The following is a 14962-nucleotide window of genomic DNA, read 5'->3' as shown; positions in this document are numbered from 1 at the left end:
TAGACTTTATTAAAGATTTTTTTTAAAAAAATCTTTATCACAGGGTGCTTGGGTGGCTCAGAAGGTTAAACAACTAACTCTTGATTTTTGCCCAGGTCATGATACAGTTTGAGTTCGAGCCTTGTTGCAGACTCCATGCTGGGGGTGCAGAGCCTGCTTGGGATTCTCTCCCCCACCCTCCCCCTACTCAGGCTCTCATGTGCATGCTTGTGCTCTTTCCCAAAATAAATATACTTTTTAAAGTTTATTTATTTGAGAGACCTAAGCAGTCTCCAAGCTGCCAGCGCAGCCCAATGTGGGGCTTGAACCCATGAAACTGTGAGATCATAACCTGAGCTGAAACCGAGAGTCTGATACTTAACCTACTGAGCCACCCAGGCACTCCAAAATAAATAATATATACTTTTAAAAAATCTTTATCACAAGTAGGAGATCCATGCGATCAGATTGACTTTTAAAGAGATTTCTTGGGTTGGGCATGATTGAATACCGGTCAGGGAGAGACCATTTAAATGATGATGGCAGCTTTTAGACCAGAACCAGAAGGGTGTCTGGGGAGCTGAAAGGAGGTACAGATAGATATTCTAGAATTGAGGGATTTATGAGATAAAGGTCCTTCTTTAGAAGGTAGAGGAGGGTGAGGAGCTTTGTCAAGGGTGGCTCTTACGTTTCCTACTTAGGGGATGGCCCCTCCACCCACTTAGTTACTAAGTTACAGAGCCCTGGAAGAGGACCAGGTTTGAGAAAGAAAAGCTTGAGTTCTCTTGTTAAGCTTAGTTTGAGTTGAGGAATTCAAGAGGAGAGAACTTGTAGAGAGTTGGCCTGGCTGGTCTGGAGCTCAAGTTTGAGGGCTGGGCTGTAGGAATAAAGTAGGAGTCCTAGGATATGGAAATTAAAGCCTTAGGTGGATGAGATTGCTTGAGGAGGAGTTGAGTAAGAAAAGAGCCTAGATGAAACGTGAAAGGACTTATACTACTAATTTGAATGTTTCATACTTACGAGAAAATTTCAGTTTGTTTTGAGGCCTACTTGTAAAAGTGAAAGTAAAGAGTAAATTGGATTAAATAAGTTGAATATTTGTTTGACATGTGTGTAATCGAGCACATAATCTAACAATGCTTATTTGATTACTTTGAAACATACCTTTTCCTGTAGCAGAAAACAAACTGGGCTTCCCTGACTATTGAACAGCCTGAAAACAATTATGAATAAATACTGGTATTTTTGTTACCTTAATAGATCTAAGGAAAAATTATGTACTTCACTCCATAAATACTGAAAAGGCATTTGGAAACTCCTTTTCAAAAATTTTTTTAACAAAGCAACTTAAGAATTGGATAATTCTGTAATACGACAAAATGTATGTAACCTCAAACCAAAGATCAGTATCTTAATTTAGGGGGAATACTAATGCCTGCTATCACCACTACTATTGGATTTGGTATTAGAGGTATTAAGCAAGCACAGTCAATAAGGAAAAACAGAGACCTAAGAATTGGAAAGGAAATGGTCAGATGCTCCGGTTTGCCTATGATAGGATGATTTATAAGTAGCAAGAGCTTCCAATTTCCTAAATAGAAAATAGGATAGAAGTGGAGACCCCATTTTACATGAGAAGCAAAAACATGAGAAGTAAATACCTGACAAGTTTAACAACATGTGAAAATCCTATGTTGCCAGCATTGAATTTTTATGTTAAATTTAACAACTGCATGTTTAGGTAATAGAGGACATCATTCCCAATTCACATCTTCTTATTTCAATACTAACTTTAAATGATACTTTTTTAATGTTTGTTTTTGAGAGAACACAAGTGGGAGGGGGACAGGATCTGAAGCAGGCTCTGCGCTGACAGGCTGACAGCACCGTGAGCCCATTGTGGGACTCAAACTCCTGAACCTTGAGGTAGGTTATGACCTGAGCTGAAGGCAGTCGCTCATAGGACTGAGCCACCCAGGTGCCCCTAAATGATACTTTTCAAAGCAAGACTCCTAGAATAAGATCTTTAATATTTGCATATATCTTAACGAGATCAGTTGTTTAAAGAGGCAAAATGAAGAATTGTTTGGATGCAGAAATGTTGACCTCAAGAATTTGTAGGTAAAACAAACACTTCTGCTACAGTGACACTCAAAATCTGAAGCGTTCATTTCTTAAGGCCTTTGTTTTTAGTAGCTATTTATAGAGTAATAAACCTACATTAAGTTAACTTTTTATGCCAAATATTTTTAATGGCATATTTATTTCTTAAAAATCGTATCAAGAGTTTCAAGTATCAAATTCAAATCTTCTATTAGGAGCCCAGATGAATGAATATTCATTACTTTTTGCCTGTGGTTATCATTTCTTCTTTCATATTTCAGACTCCTTCCTCTATATCCTAATGAGCCAGCAGGTGCTAGGTTTCTGTCTCCTTAGGGTTCAGAAGTTTACTTGAAACAAGTGCCAAGTGTTACACCTAAATAAAAGGTACAGATTTTAATCAGATTGCCAGTGACCTTGGTTTCTGGAAGTAGAGAAAAGGTTATTGTTGCTGTTTACATATTAATTTCTTAACATTCAACTGAAACTGATTATTCAGACAGGATTTTATTTTTTCCAAGAATTCTGTAACATTTATGTTATATGTTAATATCTGTTTCAAGGATTATTGCAGTAACTTAAATTTGATCCTTTAAGGAAATTTTCCAAGTGTCATTTTTAAGTATTGAAAATTTTATGTTGAGAACGTTTTTTTGTTTAACTCTTTGTTTTTTAAATCTTGAGGGTGACATTTCTTTGTGATACTCTCAGGTAAATGTGTATGGCAGAACTTTAAGAAATGTTTGTACACTCAAACCATTGTAAGTTAGGGAAGCCTTTTTATAAGAAAAAGTACAAATTTCATTGCTTTACCTGTATCAGTTCAGTGAAGTTTGCAGACATTTATATCACCCCAAAAGTTATAAAGTCCGGCAACATTCTTACCCTTTGGTAATTTAATTCACTGGTTCTCAACCTTTGCTAACAATCAGCATCATTTTTGAAACTTCTAAAAATACAGGTCTTTAGATCCACCTGTTCTATTAAAAAAAGGAAAACTTGGGGTGCCTGGGTGGCGCTGTCGGTTAAGCGTCCGACTTCAGCCAGGTCACGATCTCGCAGTCCGGGAGTTCGAGCCCCGCGTCGGGCTCTGGGCTGATGGCTCAGAGCCTGGAGCCTGTTTCCGATTCTGTGTCTCCCTCTCTCTCTGCCCCTCCCCCGTTCATGCTCTGTCTCTCTCTGTCGCAAAAATAAGTAAACGTTGAAAAAAAAAATTTAAAAAAAAAAAAACTTAATACAAAGCTAAGATTGAGAAACATTGGTTAATAGGCTGCTAGAGGAGAAAAACATGGGGAAAAAATTTTGATTTACTTTGTTGAATGTAAAAGATAGATATAAAGAGGGATTAATTGATTCAGAAAGGCAGCCTAACCTAATGAAAACACTGGCTTTAATGTTAGAGTCCTACTTTCCATACTTTGAAACCTTGAGCAGATTATTTGACCTCTCTGAGCCTGTTTTCTCCTGTGTAAAATGGATGGTTGAGGTTAAATTAGATAGTGTATGAATAGCACCTCTCATAGTACCTATGACATCATAACTTGATAAGTATTGATGATCTCACTTCACAGGAAACTTCATGCCTGAATGGGTTTTGAAGGTGTAGTAAATGAGTTCTCTAAACAGGTAAGAATAGGAAATTAGAAGAAATGACTTGTGCCATAGTGCCAGTGGAGGAACCAGGGGGGTGGTTTTGTCTAGATGGAGTAAAGAGATAGTATCTTAGCCATGGATAAGATAGGAATATCAAGTGGACTGTAGTAATCTTGGCCAAAAATAATGAGAACCTGAAATGAGACCCCATAGGTCACGGGATGTTAAAACAAATATATTGAAGATTTAATTTGTGGGAGGGGGAATGGCAAAGTAGGGAGCAGTCAGGGCTATCACTCAGATTTCTGGACTTAGAATTCAGAACGTTGTATAGGAACAAGTAGTTTCTGTTCTTTAAGTACAGGTTGGTTTCAGTTTTGGAATTGGAATATGAGATCTTTGGGACAGTCAAATAAAGATACTCAGAAAGGTATTTGGGTACATAGATCCAGAGGTTGCGCAGCCTATAGATAGGGGTTTCAGCATTATGAACATATATTTAAAAAAAAAAATTGGATGAGATCTCTCTCTGGGATAAGGAAATATGGGAAACACTGAAATTTAAGAGGCAAGCAGAAGGCAGGTCTGTTGGAGGAGAAAGGGTATCCTAGGCAAGAGGGAAATCCAGAGAAAATGCCTTTCAGAAACTGTTTTCACTTAAAAATGTGTTTTAGACACCTTTTCCTATTAGTAATGTAGCCTTATCTTTTTTTTTATGGCTATACTTTTTATTTACCCTATTCCTCATTGATAAATACTTAAGTTATTTTCAGTTGCTTCTTAAAACAATGCAGGAATTAACATTTGTATGGAATGATCTTTGTGTACTTACATGAATGCTTCTGTAGGATACATTCTCGTGGATGAAATTATTTAGTCCAAAAAATGTGCATTAAAATTTGTGGTGTATTGTAGAGTTGCCTGGAGTATAAACCAACATGTACTCTGACCAATAGTATCTTTAATTTTATCCTTAAAGTGGCTTGCTTCCTAGATTGAGGGTATTATGAATTTGAAAAATAGTATTTTTTTATTTAATGCAAAATTCTGCGAATAGGAAAGGAACACTGTCATTTTATCAAATTATGTGGTTCATTCAAATAATGTAAAATGGGTTATTTCTATCAAACTCATCAGAGGAGAATTGAGGTCTTAAATATGCAGAATAGAAATACTGCAGAAGTTTTAAGTCACCTAATGCTTACATGTTCCAACGATAAAAAAAAAAATTCAGATTTCAAATTTTTTTTTATTACTTGACATCGTTCATGACGTCTGTATGGAAGGACTTAGTTTTTCCTAACCCCAGTGGTACTAATAGTATTTAGGGGAAATTGTTGGTTTTGGTCATTCTCTCTAAACTCTTCAGTGTCCGTTTTGGGTGTTTTGGGTTTTTTTGTTTTTACTTAAAGTTATGACCTATTTCTGGTTTATAAATTTAGGTTTGTAAAATCAAGTTAGGGAATCATAACCAGCTTTTACGATAAAATGGAATAGAACTAAAAATATCAATAGTACCCAGAGAGTAAGGGGGAAGTACTGTTTGGTGAAGTTTTTGTTTTTTTTTTCCCCTTAATGTGTATGTGTTGGGTCATCATGCAAAATGTATTGCTTTTGTGGGTTATGTGAGGGAAAGTTTAAAATTCTGCTTTATAGGACAGGCTTATTCTCAAATCATTTCTAACCAAAATAATAAATGTTACCTTTTTTTTTTTAAATTTTTACCCTTTAGCCTTTCTACCTTTAATGAGAAAGTAAAACTTTAAACCAAGAAACAACACCATTAAAAGGTCAACTACCTAGAATTTGTTTGCTATGCGAATTCCTTCCATAGTTTCCATGAAGGTTATCAGTACAGGTAGACCTACTTGTGGCATTACCTGTGTATATTACACACATGTACACTCTTGAGCACTGTTTTGGAATGTGTTTATATTTGGTTTTTCACATATATAAAGCTTCTGTTTTATAATAATTCCCCCCAAGGATGTCATTATGTTATCTGTGGGTGATATGACTATTTTTAAGCCTGGTTCATTGTCTGGTTTCCTTCTGTTGCCTCACACATTTCTAGGTTATCTTCTCAATTGATAGGTGGTCAGAGGAAAATTTAAAGGAACAAATAGCACTTAGCAAAGACGATTTGTAAGGTAAATGTGCTGTTACATATTTTAAGGTCATATTTTAAGGCCAAATTTGTGAGTTATAGATTATCTAGGATGCTGTCTGCATCCTGTCTCATTAGCTCAGATAATTGAATTCTAACTGCATTTGGTTGCAGCTTTAGACCTTTTACTAGATGCTTTTTCTCTCTAAAAGGTGAGTTCTCATGGTAGGCATTTATAACCTAGTAACACTGTCAGGAAGGGCAGCTGCCAAAAGCCTGCCATATACATATTTTAGTTACAGACTAGGGGTCTTTCGTTTTGGAAATCCACAAAGTAGGTTTCATGGGGCTCTTTTGTTTTCAGAATACCATGGGATCTTGGTTTAATTCATCAGTCTTGACCGGAATTTAAATCTAAAGCTTTATAGCAAGAAATTTCTTTCAAAACATGTCAGCTATTCATGTCAGCTGATTGCAAATCTGCGGGAAATTTTACATGAAGTAAAGAAAGTTGCTAGGAGTGGAGAACAAGAGCAGGGGAAGTTAGTTGGGCCATCCAGAGTCACGTCACACTCTGGAGATCCTGGCTGATGCCTCCACTTATGGTGAGAAGCTCTTCAAATCAAAGCAGATAGTCATACTAGCTGGTCTGTTAAAAACCGTGAACAAATTTTTGTACTTTCGCTGTTTTGTTTCGCTTAGCTTGTGTAAGTGCTCCCCCTTTCAACTTTTTTTTCAGACAGGTTCAGCACAAAGGATTGGATTTGTTTTCTTTTGCATGTGCTACGTTTCAGGCCCGCCTTTCTCCGATCACGCTTACTTACCTTGACTGAACTTAGATGTTTCCTAACTGACTTGGTGGAACATCACAGCTAGGGTTATAGAAATCTAGTGGGAGGTGGAGGGGCAAACAGTTCGAGAGTGGTCAGTGGAATACATGCCCCAGCAAGAACAATAACCGTGTATTCAGTTCCTCCCATGTGGCAGGCCCTGAGGATGCAGTGGTCAACAACGGAGGCCTGTGCCTGCACAACATTTCCAGTCTTTTGAGCTCAAGTAAAGTACCTCTTGCAAGAGCAGTTTCAGTGGAGTGGTAGGATGGAAGCCAGATTGTGCTGGCTTGAGGAGTGAGTGGGAGGTTAGGAAGTAGAGATAGCAAATAGATATGGCCCTTTGAAGAAGTTTGGTGAGGAGGAGGAAAGCTAGGAGGATACAGAAGGGAAGAGTTTTGTTTTGCTCCGATTTGAGGCTTGGAAGACTCTTGAACACTTACAGTCTGATGAGAAAGCATCAGTAGTAGTGGAGAAATTCAAAGGGTCCCCTGAGCGAGCAATTCAGAAAGAGAACAGAAGGTCCAGGGGTTATCTGTAGACACTATTGTAAGTGTAAGCAAGATTTTAGTGAAAGGAAATGAAACTGAAGTAGTTCCTGCTTTCAGATTCTGTTTTCATTGTAAAGTTTCTGGGATATTAGGGTGGCTCATTTATTCTGCAACTGTGTAATAAGAGCAAAGAGTACTAGGGAAAAAACTGTTTCCAAGGGCTAACTCATCTATCTTCATTGCTGCTTCTGTTTTGTTGTCTTTGTTACCAACAGTTATCCAGTATCATTTATTCTGTTTCAAGTTGAAGTACCTTTTTGGGAATAACAGTAATCTCTCAAATATGGCCAGTTGATGTGAGTTAAAGGTAAAACAATTTCAAATGTTTTTATCTATCTTGTTTAATTTTTAGTATACAGCTATATAAACACAAGTGCCTTATGGGTTTACATAGAAATTTAAAACACAGTGAAGGGAGAGCTCTTAGGAACTTTTGAAAACTACCTTCTGTAAAATAACTCTTACTGCTATTTAGCAACATTCATTGAAGAATGAATGCATCGCTGCTCATGTTGTCATTTACATCGTGTATATTTGTACTCTTGTGAATCATCCTTACTGACGTCAGAATCAGGAAGACAGAAAATTTGGTTATCACTTTTGGCATTCTGGCCTTTTGAGGGTGATCAACCTACCTATAAAGATATTTTGCTGCTTGTTTCATTCTTTACCACATTTTTACCACTTAATTTGTGTACATTACTTTAAGGGATGATTCCTTAATTCTAATATTTGCTGTCAGTTGTTTCTGCAGTAAGACATTTTTCAAGTATTTTATTAGCTTGTGACTGATTCACCACTTACAAGTTACACTACTGTGAGGGATTATTTAACTTCTAAGCTTTTATTTATTCATCTGTAAAATGAAGATCGTAATTCCTACCTCATTGCATAGTATAAGGACTAAATGAGATAATTCATGAATACTTTTCACATAGTATCAACACATAGTGTTGAATAAATATTAACTTGGTGTAAGCAGAAGATGAAAGCACATGGAATATACTATTCAACAAGTGTTTTAAATAATACTGCGTGTTGTGTAGTTGATAACATTGACCTGTTGATACGGTTGATGTCTATGATGTCTTGGGTTTTTTTTTTTTTAATTTGAGAGACAACACCTGGGAGGGGGAGAGAGAATCCCAAGTAGCCTCTGCAGTATCAGCATGGAGCCTGATATGGGACTCTAACCCACAAACCGTGGGATCATGACTTGAGCCAAAATCAAGAGTTGGATGCCCAACTGACTGAGCCACCCAGGTGCCCCTTGGGTTTTTGTTTTTAAATCAGCAAGTTTGAAGGAATTATAAGATCTCTTAACAATGTTCAGCTTTGGAATTATGGAAGTTTGATTAAATAGCCTTGAAGTTTGCAGCCTATGTTAAAAAGGGAGTCCTAGAAACATAAAACTTTTCTCAGTTTTTTACTAAAAAGCATCTATTTTTAGGGACTGTCCTTGTTTTGTTAGCTGCCATTGAGCAATATAATATGCTGAGGACAAGCCACTCAAAAAGAAAATGAAAATTATCGATTTTGTAGATTTTAAATTTTAGAAGCATGAAAACTTTTGTGACCTCATACATGGTCCAGTCATCTCTAGATGTATCAAAACCCAGAAAGTTAACTAAAATCCCTATCTTCATATGGCTCAGAGGAAGGGCTCTTTCTTTGGTTTCTTTATGATACTATGACTCTTAAGCAGAAATGTAGGCTGGACAGATTCATTGACACTACATTTTGATAGTATCTTAAAACTCCAGCAAGGATATTACAGTGAAGATTTGAATAATTTGAACTACTGCAATAGCAGGCAACATTTGTAATGCAAATCAATGTTGTTGCTTATATAATATTCATTTTTCTAAAGAAAATCCAGTTTTTTCCCCATCACTCACCCAAATGATTTAACAAGTGACTCATTAAAAATCTCAGGCATCATGGTAAAAAGGTAACAGTTCTGTGTGTGTGTGATCCATTAACTAAACCTTGCTAGTGTAGTTTGTACTATGTAAAGTCCGTAGCACAACTTCAGATACAGTGTTTGTCTTTTCTTACCACCAGCCTTCCGGCTTGTGTTCTCCTTCACCCTCACCCCTGTTCCAGTCCCTATAACCATAAGTTTGGAGTGAAAGGTCCTCAGTAAAGCTGAGGATTGTATAATCTAGATGCGCTTATCTGGCCTTGAAAGTTGATATACGCATTGATGCAGTTTGGTGCCCTATAAAAACGTGGGAGTCTCTCTCTCCGGTGAGTTTTTAGCTTGTCTGGAAAGTTATCTCAGTGTTTGAATCTGGGAAATTCCTGAAAGACCTCTTAGACCTCACCACTACCACCCAATGTGAGCCCAAGGACCTGTAGGGTGTTAATAATAAATACACTGGGTGGATGATGGAGGATAGAGGAGTGGTCAAGGATTAACTCTTTCTTAGAGGAACATGTAGACTCCTTTCCATTCCAACTAGGCACCTTCTTAGAAGCCTTTATTCTTGTGGTCTTTCTCTAAATGGATAGTATCTACAGCCAGTTTATTTCAAATTAACTGGGTTGTATTGTGCTGTTGCTCATCAAAAACATCTTTTTTCCCCCCAAGTTTTTACTTAAATACTAGTTAGCTAATACATATGACACCTGAAACGGTGTCGAATTTAGTGATTCATCACTTACGCATAACACCAAGTGCTCATCACAACAAGCGCCTTCCCTAATACCCATCACCCGGGGTACCTGGGTGGTTTAGTCAGTTAAGCATCAGACTCTTGATTTTGGCTCAGGTCATGATCTCACGGTTCATGAGTTCGAGCCCCACTTTGGGCTCTGTGCTGACAGTGCAGAGCCTGCTTGGGATTTTCTCTCTCTCTGCCCCTCCCTCACACGCTCGCGCGCGCGCGCGCGCGCTCTCTCTCTCTCTCTCTCTCTCTCTCTCTCTCAATAAACTTAACAAAAAAAATACTCCTCACCCATTTAGCCCATCCCCCCCCACCTCCTTCCATCAGCCTTCAGTTTGTTCTCTGTAGTTAAGAGTCTCTTATGGTTTGCTTCCCTCTCTTTTTCCCCCCTCCTTTCCCCTGTGTTCATCTGGTTTTTAAATTCCGCATATGAGTGAAATCATATGGTATTTGACTTTCTGTGACTTATAAAACCTCCATCTTTTAATCGAGTCTGTTGAGTTGGTTGGGTCCCTTTAGAGTCTATGTTCTCAGTCCTTCAACCTTGGATATTGTTTTATATTTTCCAGGGATGGGTTATAGAAATTGGCAATAAAGTCAGTGTCATGGATCTTTAGTGTGGTTAGTAAATTTTTCTTCCATGATTTACTCTCTCAGTGACCTAAACCATATGCAGAGTCATGTGAATGTTTGTGCCGACTAAGCAAACATTGACTTAGATTTTTGTTAAGGGTAGATTATGATTTGAACCACAGACTCAGTGAAGTTAAAATGTGATGATAGTTGATAACTGGCTGAGGCACAGAATGTGCCACATACTGAAGGTCTGTTGTCTGTAATCCTCACAACAGCATTGAAAGGGAGGAGCTGCTGGCCCCTTTCTCTGGATAGGAAACTGATGCTCAGGGCAAACTCACATAATTTCGTAAGTGAGGAAGCTGGAATCTGAACCTAGGATCTCATTCCAAGTCCAAGATATTTCTCCTGTACCACACTACCTCTTGAGACATACATATATTACCTTAAATGCCAGAGACAGGCAAAGTATAAGTAAGCAAAACTTTTTTTTTAATGGAATGATATGTTTATTATGGTCACATACATTCGCTTGTAATGGAGTCACTTAATTGAAGTATGTTGATTTTCTGAGAAGCATTTTTTTTGTTTTTGATGCAGATAGAGAGTACACAAGTCTTAAGTGTACAACGGGATGAACTTTTACAAATACATATACGTGCGTAACTAATATTTTGATCAAGAGATAATAGCAATTTTAGCATTCACCAGGCTCTTTTATGTTCTCTTCCAGTCAATACTATACCTGCTGTAGTAACTCCTATTCTGAATTATCACCGTACATTAGTTTTGCCTGTTTTGAACTGCCCAGAAATTGAATCACGTAATCTATATTTTGTGTGTGTGTTATCTGGTTTCTTTCACACATCTGTGATAGTCATCCATGTTGCATGTAGTAAATATTTCATTGCCATGTACCCCACGTATGTATATACCATGGTTTGTTTTAAGCATCTGTTATTTGGGTTATTTTCAGTTAAGAATAAAGTTGTCCTGAGCAGTCTTGTACATGTCTTTCAGTGCATGTATGTACTCACCTTTGTGGTGTACGTACCAGGTACGGTTTTAGTAAATACTGCCAAACAGTTCTCCAAATGGGTATACCAACTTACATTCCAGCCACTGAAGTATGAGAATACCACTTGTTTCATGCTGTTGCCATCAGTAGCTGTGGTTAATGTTATTTTGTTTTAATTTTAGCTGTTCTAGTGGGTGTATATTAGTGTTGATACCATGGTTTTAATGTGCATTTCTCTGATGACTTTTCACACGCTTATTGGCCATTTGGATATCCTCTTTTGTGATTTACCTGTTCATATATTTTGGCCATTTTTCTGTTGGGTTGTCTCACATTGATTTGTAGGAATTCCTTATATATTTTGGGTATGGGTTCTTTGACAGTTACATGTAACCACAAATATCTTCTGGGCAATGGCTTGCCTTTCCACTCTCTTAATGCTGTTCTTTAGGTGGACATAGGTTTTAAACCTTCATGAGGTCCACTGTATCATTTTCTTTTATGATTACTGCTTTCTATGTCTTATTTAAAACACCTTGCCTTCCCTAAGGTCATGAAAATAATCTCTTAAGTTACCTTCTTAGAAGGTTGATTGTTTTTTACCTTTCACATTTAGGTCTACAACCTGTCTGGAGCTGATTTTTGTGTGAGATATTAGGTAGAATCAAAGATTGATTCCCCTTGTGTGGATATTCACTTGATCTAAGCACCACTTGTAAAACAAGGCTGTCCTTTCCCCACCACACTGCAGTGCTGTCTTTATTATTACATGATGATGTAGCTTTAAACTGAGTCTTGGTGTCTGGTGGTTGAAGTCCTCCAACTTTGTTCCTCTTGGGAAACTTTTTTAATTGCCGGATAATCCTAGGGGCGCCTGGGTGGCTCAGTCGGTTAAGCGGCTGACTTCGGCTCAGGTCATGATCTCGCGGTCCGTGAGTTCAGGTCCCGTGTCGGGCTCTGTGCTGACAGCTCAGAGCCTGGAGCCTGTTTCAGATTCTGTGTCTCCCTCTCTCTGACCCTCCCCCGTTCATGCTCTGTCTCTCTCTGTCTCAAAAGTAAATATTAAAAAAAATTTTTTTTAATCTTAGGTGATAGTTAGCCCTATTCATCCTTTGAGTCCTCTGACTTCCCAGGCCCACCTTTCCACTTGACCCCACAGCTTTCCACTTACAGACTCCCCATCTCTTCTTTTCCATGACCATTTCAGATATGAGGCTAGAACTCCTTGAGCAGATGCAGCTTCTTTTCTTATGAGAGATTAATATTGAATCACTCTCACCTATTGTACACCTTGCCACCCTGGCTGCTAATCTGGCTCAGGACTCAGTATTCCACTGCCGATTGCTACTAAACTTCTGGATTGTTCCCGTGACTCCTCTCATTGGACCTTTTATATTAGAATTCCCAAAGCTAAGATCCTTTGATTTTCGTGGTGTGTAGCCCTGAAGGTCTTTTTTTTGGCTTGCATTTATGTTTACTATTTTTCACTTATGTTGTCTCCTAGTCTCTGTATAAGGATGTGATTTCCCATAGATCTCTACAAAGTGCAGGAGGTCTGCCCAAATTCTCTGCCTTATGCTCTAACTTTAGGATCCCCCATGTACCCAGACGTGAAAGCTCCATGTCTACTTTTTGTGTATACTATGGCTTGAATCTTTCCTAGATACCCCCATTACTTGTTTATTTCACTGTAAGAGGTCTTGAAATAAGCAGGCATAAAAATGGGGAGTTGAACACGTCCTTCTACATATACACACACGTGTGAATATGCTTGTTTGGATTATAAAGAAATTAGACAAGTGTTTTGAAATCCTTGTGTGGAGTAAGGAGTAAGTTGTCTATTATGAAGGATGAAGAAACATTTATTAAGGTTGCTATGTGCCAGGCACAGTATTAAAGTAGCTCATCTATCGCTTTTTCTTTTTCCTATTAGGAATAGCTAAAATCTGTATTTTCTGTGTAAAAGAAAAGGGGGGGGGGGCGCCTGGGTGGCTCAGGCGGTTAAGTGTCCGACTCTTGATTTCATCTCAGGTCATGCTCTCATGGTTGTGGGATAGAGTCCCTGCATCAGACTCTGTGCTGATAGCATGGAGCCTGCTTGAGATTCTCTCTGCCCCTCCTTCTGCTTGCATGTGTGTGCGCGCACGCTCTCTCAGAATAGACACACTTTTAATTATCTAAGTCGAACTTCATATGCTAATTCATCATACAAATAATAGTTCAATTAACAACAAATAATACTTCATCTAACAAATTTTACTGAGTTGGCCTGGACACGGAAGAATTTTTTTTGGAAAATTTCACTCCTCCTCCACACTGGCTGGTTGGCATTCTTGATCGAAACTTGAGAGTGGCATTCTCTTAGATTTTTGAAGGATGAGGTGGGCCAGAACCAAGACCTACTGAAGGGGAATATGCAGCCCAAGTTCTTCCCATCAGTAGGTGTGACACGGTTTTGAGAAATATGGAAATATTCATAGTGTGGGAGACTGACAGCCTGTTGCATGTAGGAGAGAGTACTTTTATGACAGGAAGAAAAACTATTTTCTATGTTGGTTTGTTTGGTTACAAACTCTCTTATTCAGATCTTGGTATTTCCTTAACACCTGAGTTTGAAATGGGCCTAAACCAATCAAATGTTTCATTTTTCAAACAGTGAAAAGTTTTAGGAAGAGCAGTAGGTTAACTGTGAACAGATTCTAATAAGAAACATCACAGGTGGTTCTTTAAAAAAAAAAAATACTGTGGGAAGGTGAAGTGGTACAGCACTCTGAAAAAGAGTTTGGCAACCTTTTTCAAAACTAAACATGCACTTACCGTAGAACCCAGTAATCACACTCTTGGGCATTTATCCCAGAAAATAAGAACTTCTATTCACAACAAAACCTGTACATAAAAGTTGTTAGCATCTTTATTATGTATACTACTTAAAGATGCTGTTACATATATTACTAATGTATTGTGTATACTATTTACAATAAAATATAGGAAATAACTCATCGCATTCAGTTGTTGAGTGGTTGAACAAAGTGGTATATCTGTACCATAGAATACTACCTAGCAAAAACTGATTGACCTATTGATACAGTAACCAGGACAGACCTTAAGGGCATTATACTTAGTGGGAAAAAGTCAACTTCAAAAGGTTATGTAGTGTATAATTTCATTTACGTAACACTTTTGAAATGACAAAACCATGGAGACAGAAAGCAGATCAGTGGTTGCCAGGGATGGGGGTGGGGGGGAGAGGGAGTAGTTCTGTATCTTGATAGTTGTGGTAGTTACACAGATCTATACATGGGATAAAATTGAACAGAATTACACACGAACACAAGTGGATGCAAGTTTTTGGTTTCTTTTTTAATGGTCAAGACTGAATAACGTCTGTAGTCTAATTAATAGTAATGGACCAACAGGGTCAGTTTTCAGTTTTCTCCTCTACTGGAGCTATGTAAGATTCACCACTGGGGGGGCTAGGTGAAGAGTGTGCAAGTGTCTACTGTGTTTGCAACTTTGTTAGTCTATTTCAAAATTAA

General features: G+C 38.0%; 1 protein-coding gene across 4 annotated transcripts in view; it reads left to right on the top strand.

Annotated features, from left to right (window-relative positions):
* The window catches only part of AFTPH (aftiphilin), a 67594-nt gene that overhangs the window by 6573 nt on the left and 46059 nt on the right, over positions 1-14962 (top strand). The window contains exon 2 of one of the 4 annotated variants that reach the window (XM_086700998.1): positions 7379-7470. The exons of the other annotated variants lie outside the window; for them this stretch is intronic. The gene's annotated coding sequence lies outside the window, so the exon portion shown is untranslated. The remainder of the gene's footprint in view (positions 1-7378; positions 7471-14962) is intronic. 4 annotated transcript variants of the gene reach the window in all.

This window comes from Puma concolor, chromosome A3 (genome assembly GCF_028749965.1).
Source record: "Puma concolor isolate L17-30 chromosome A3, mPumCon1.1.hap2, whole genome shotgun sequence".
NCBI lineage: Eukaryota > Metazoa > Chordata > Mammalia > Carnivora > Felidae > Puma > Puma concolor.
The sequence above is the reverse complement of the archived record's forward strand: the minus strand, read 5'-3'. Positions and strand labels throughout refer to the sequence as shown.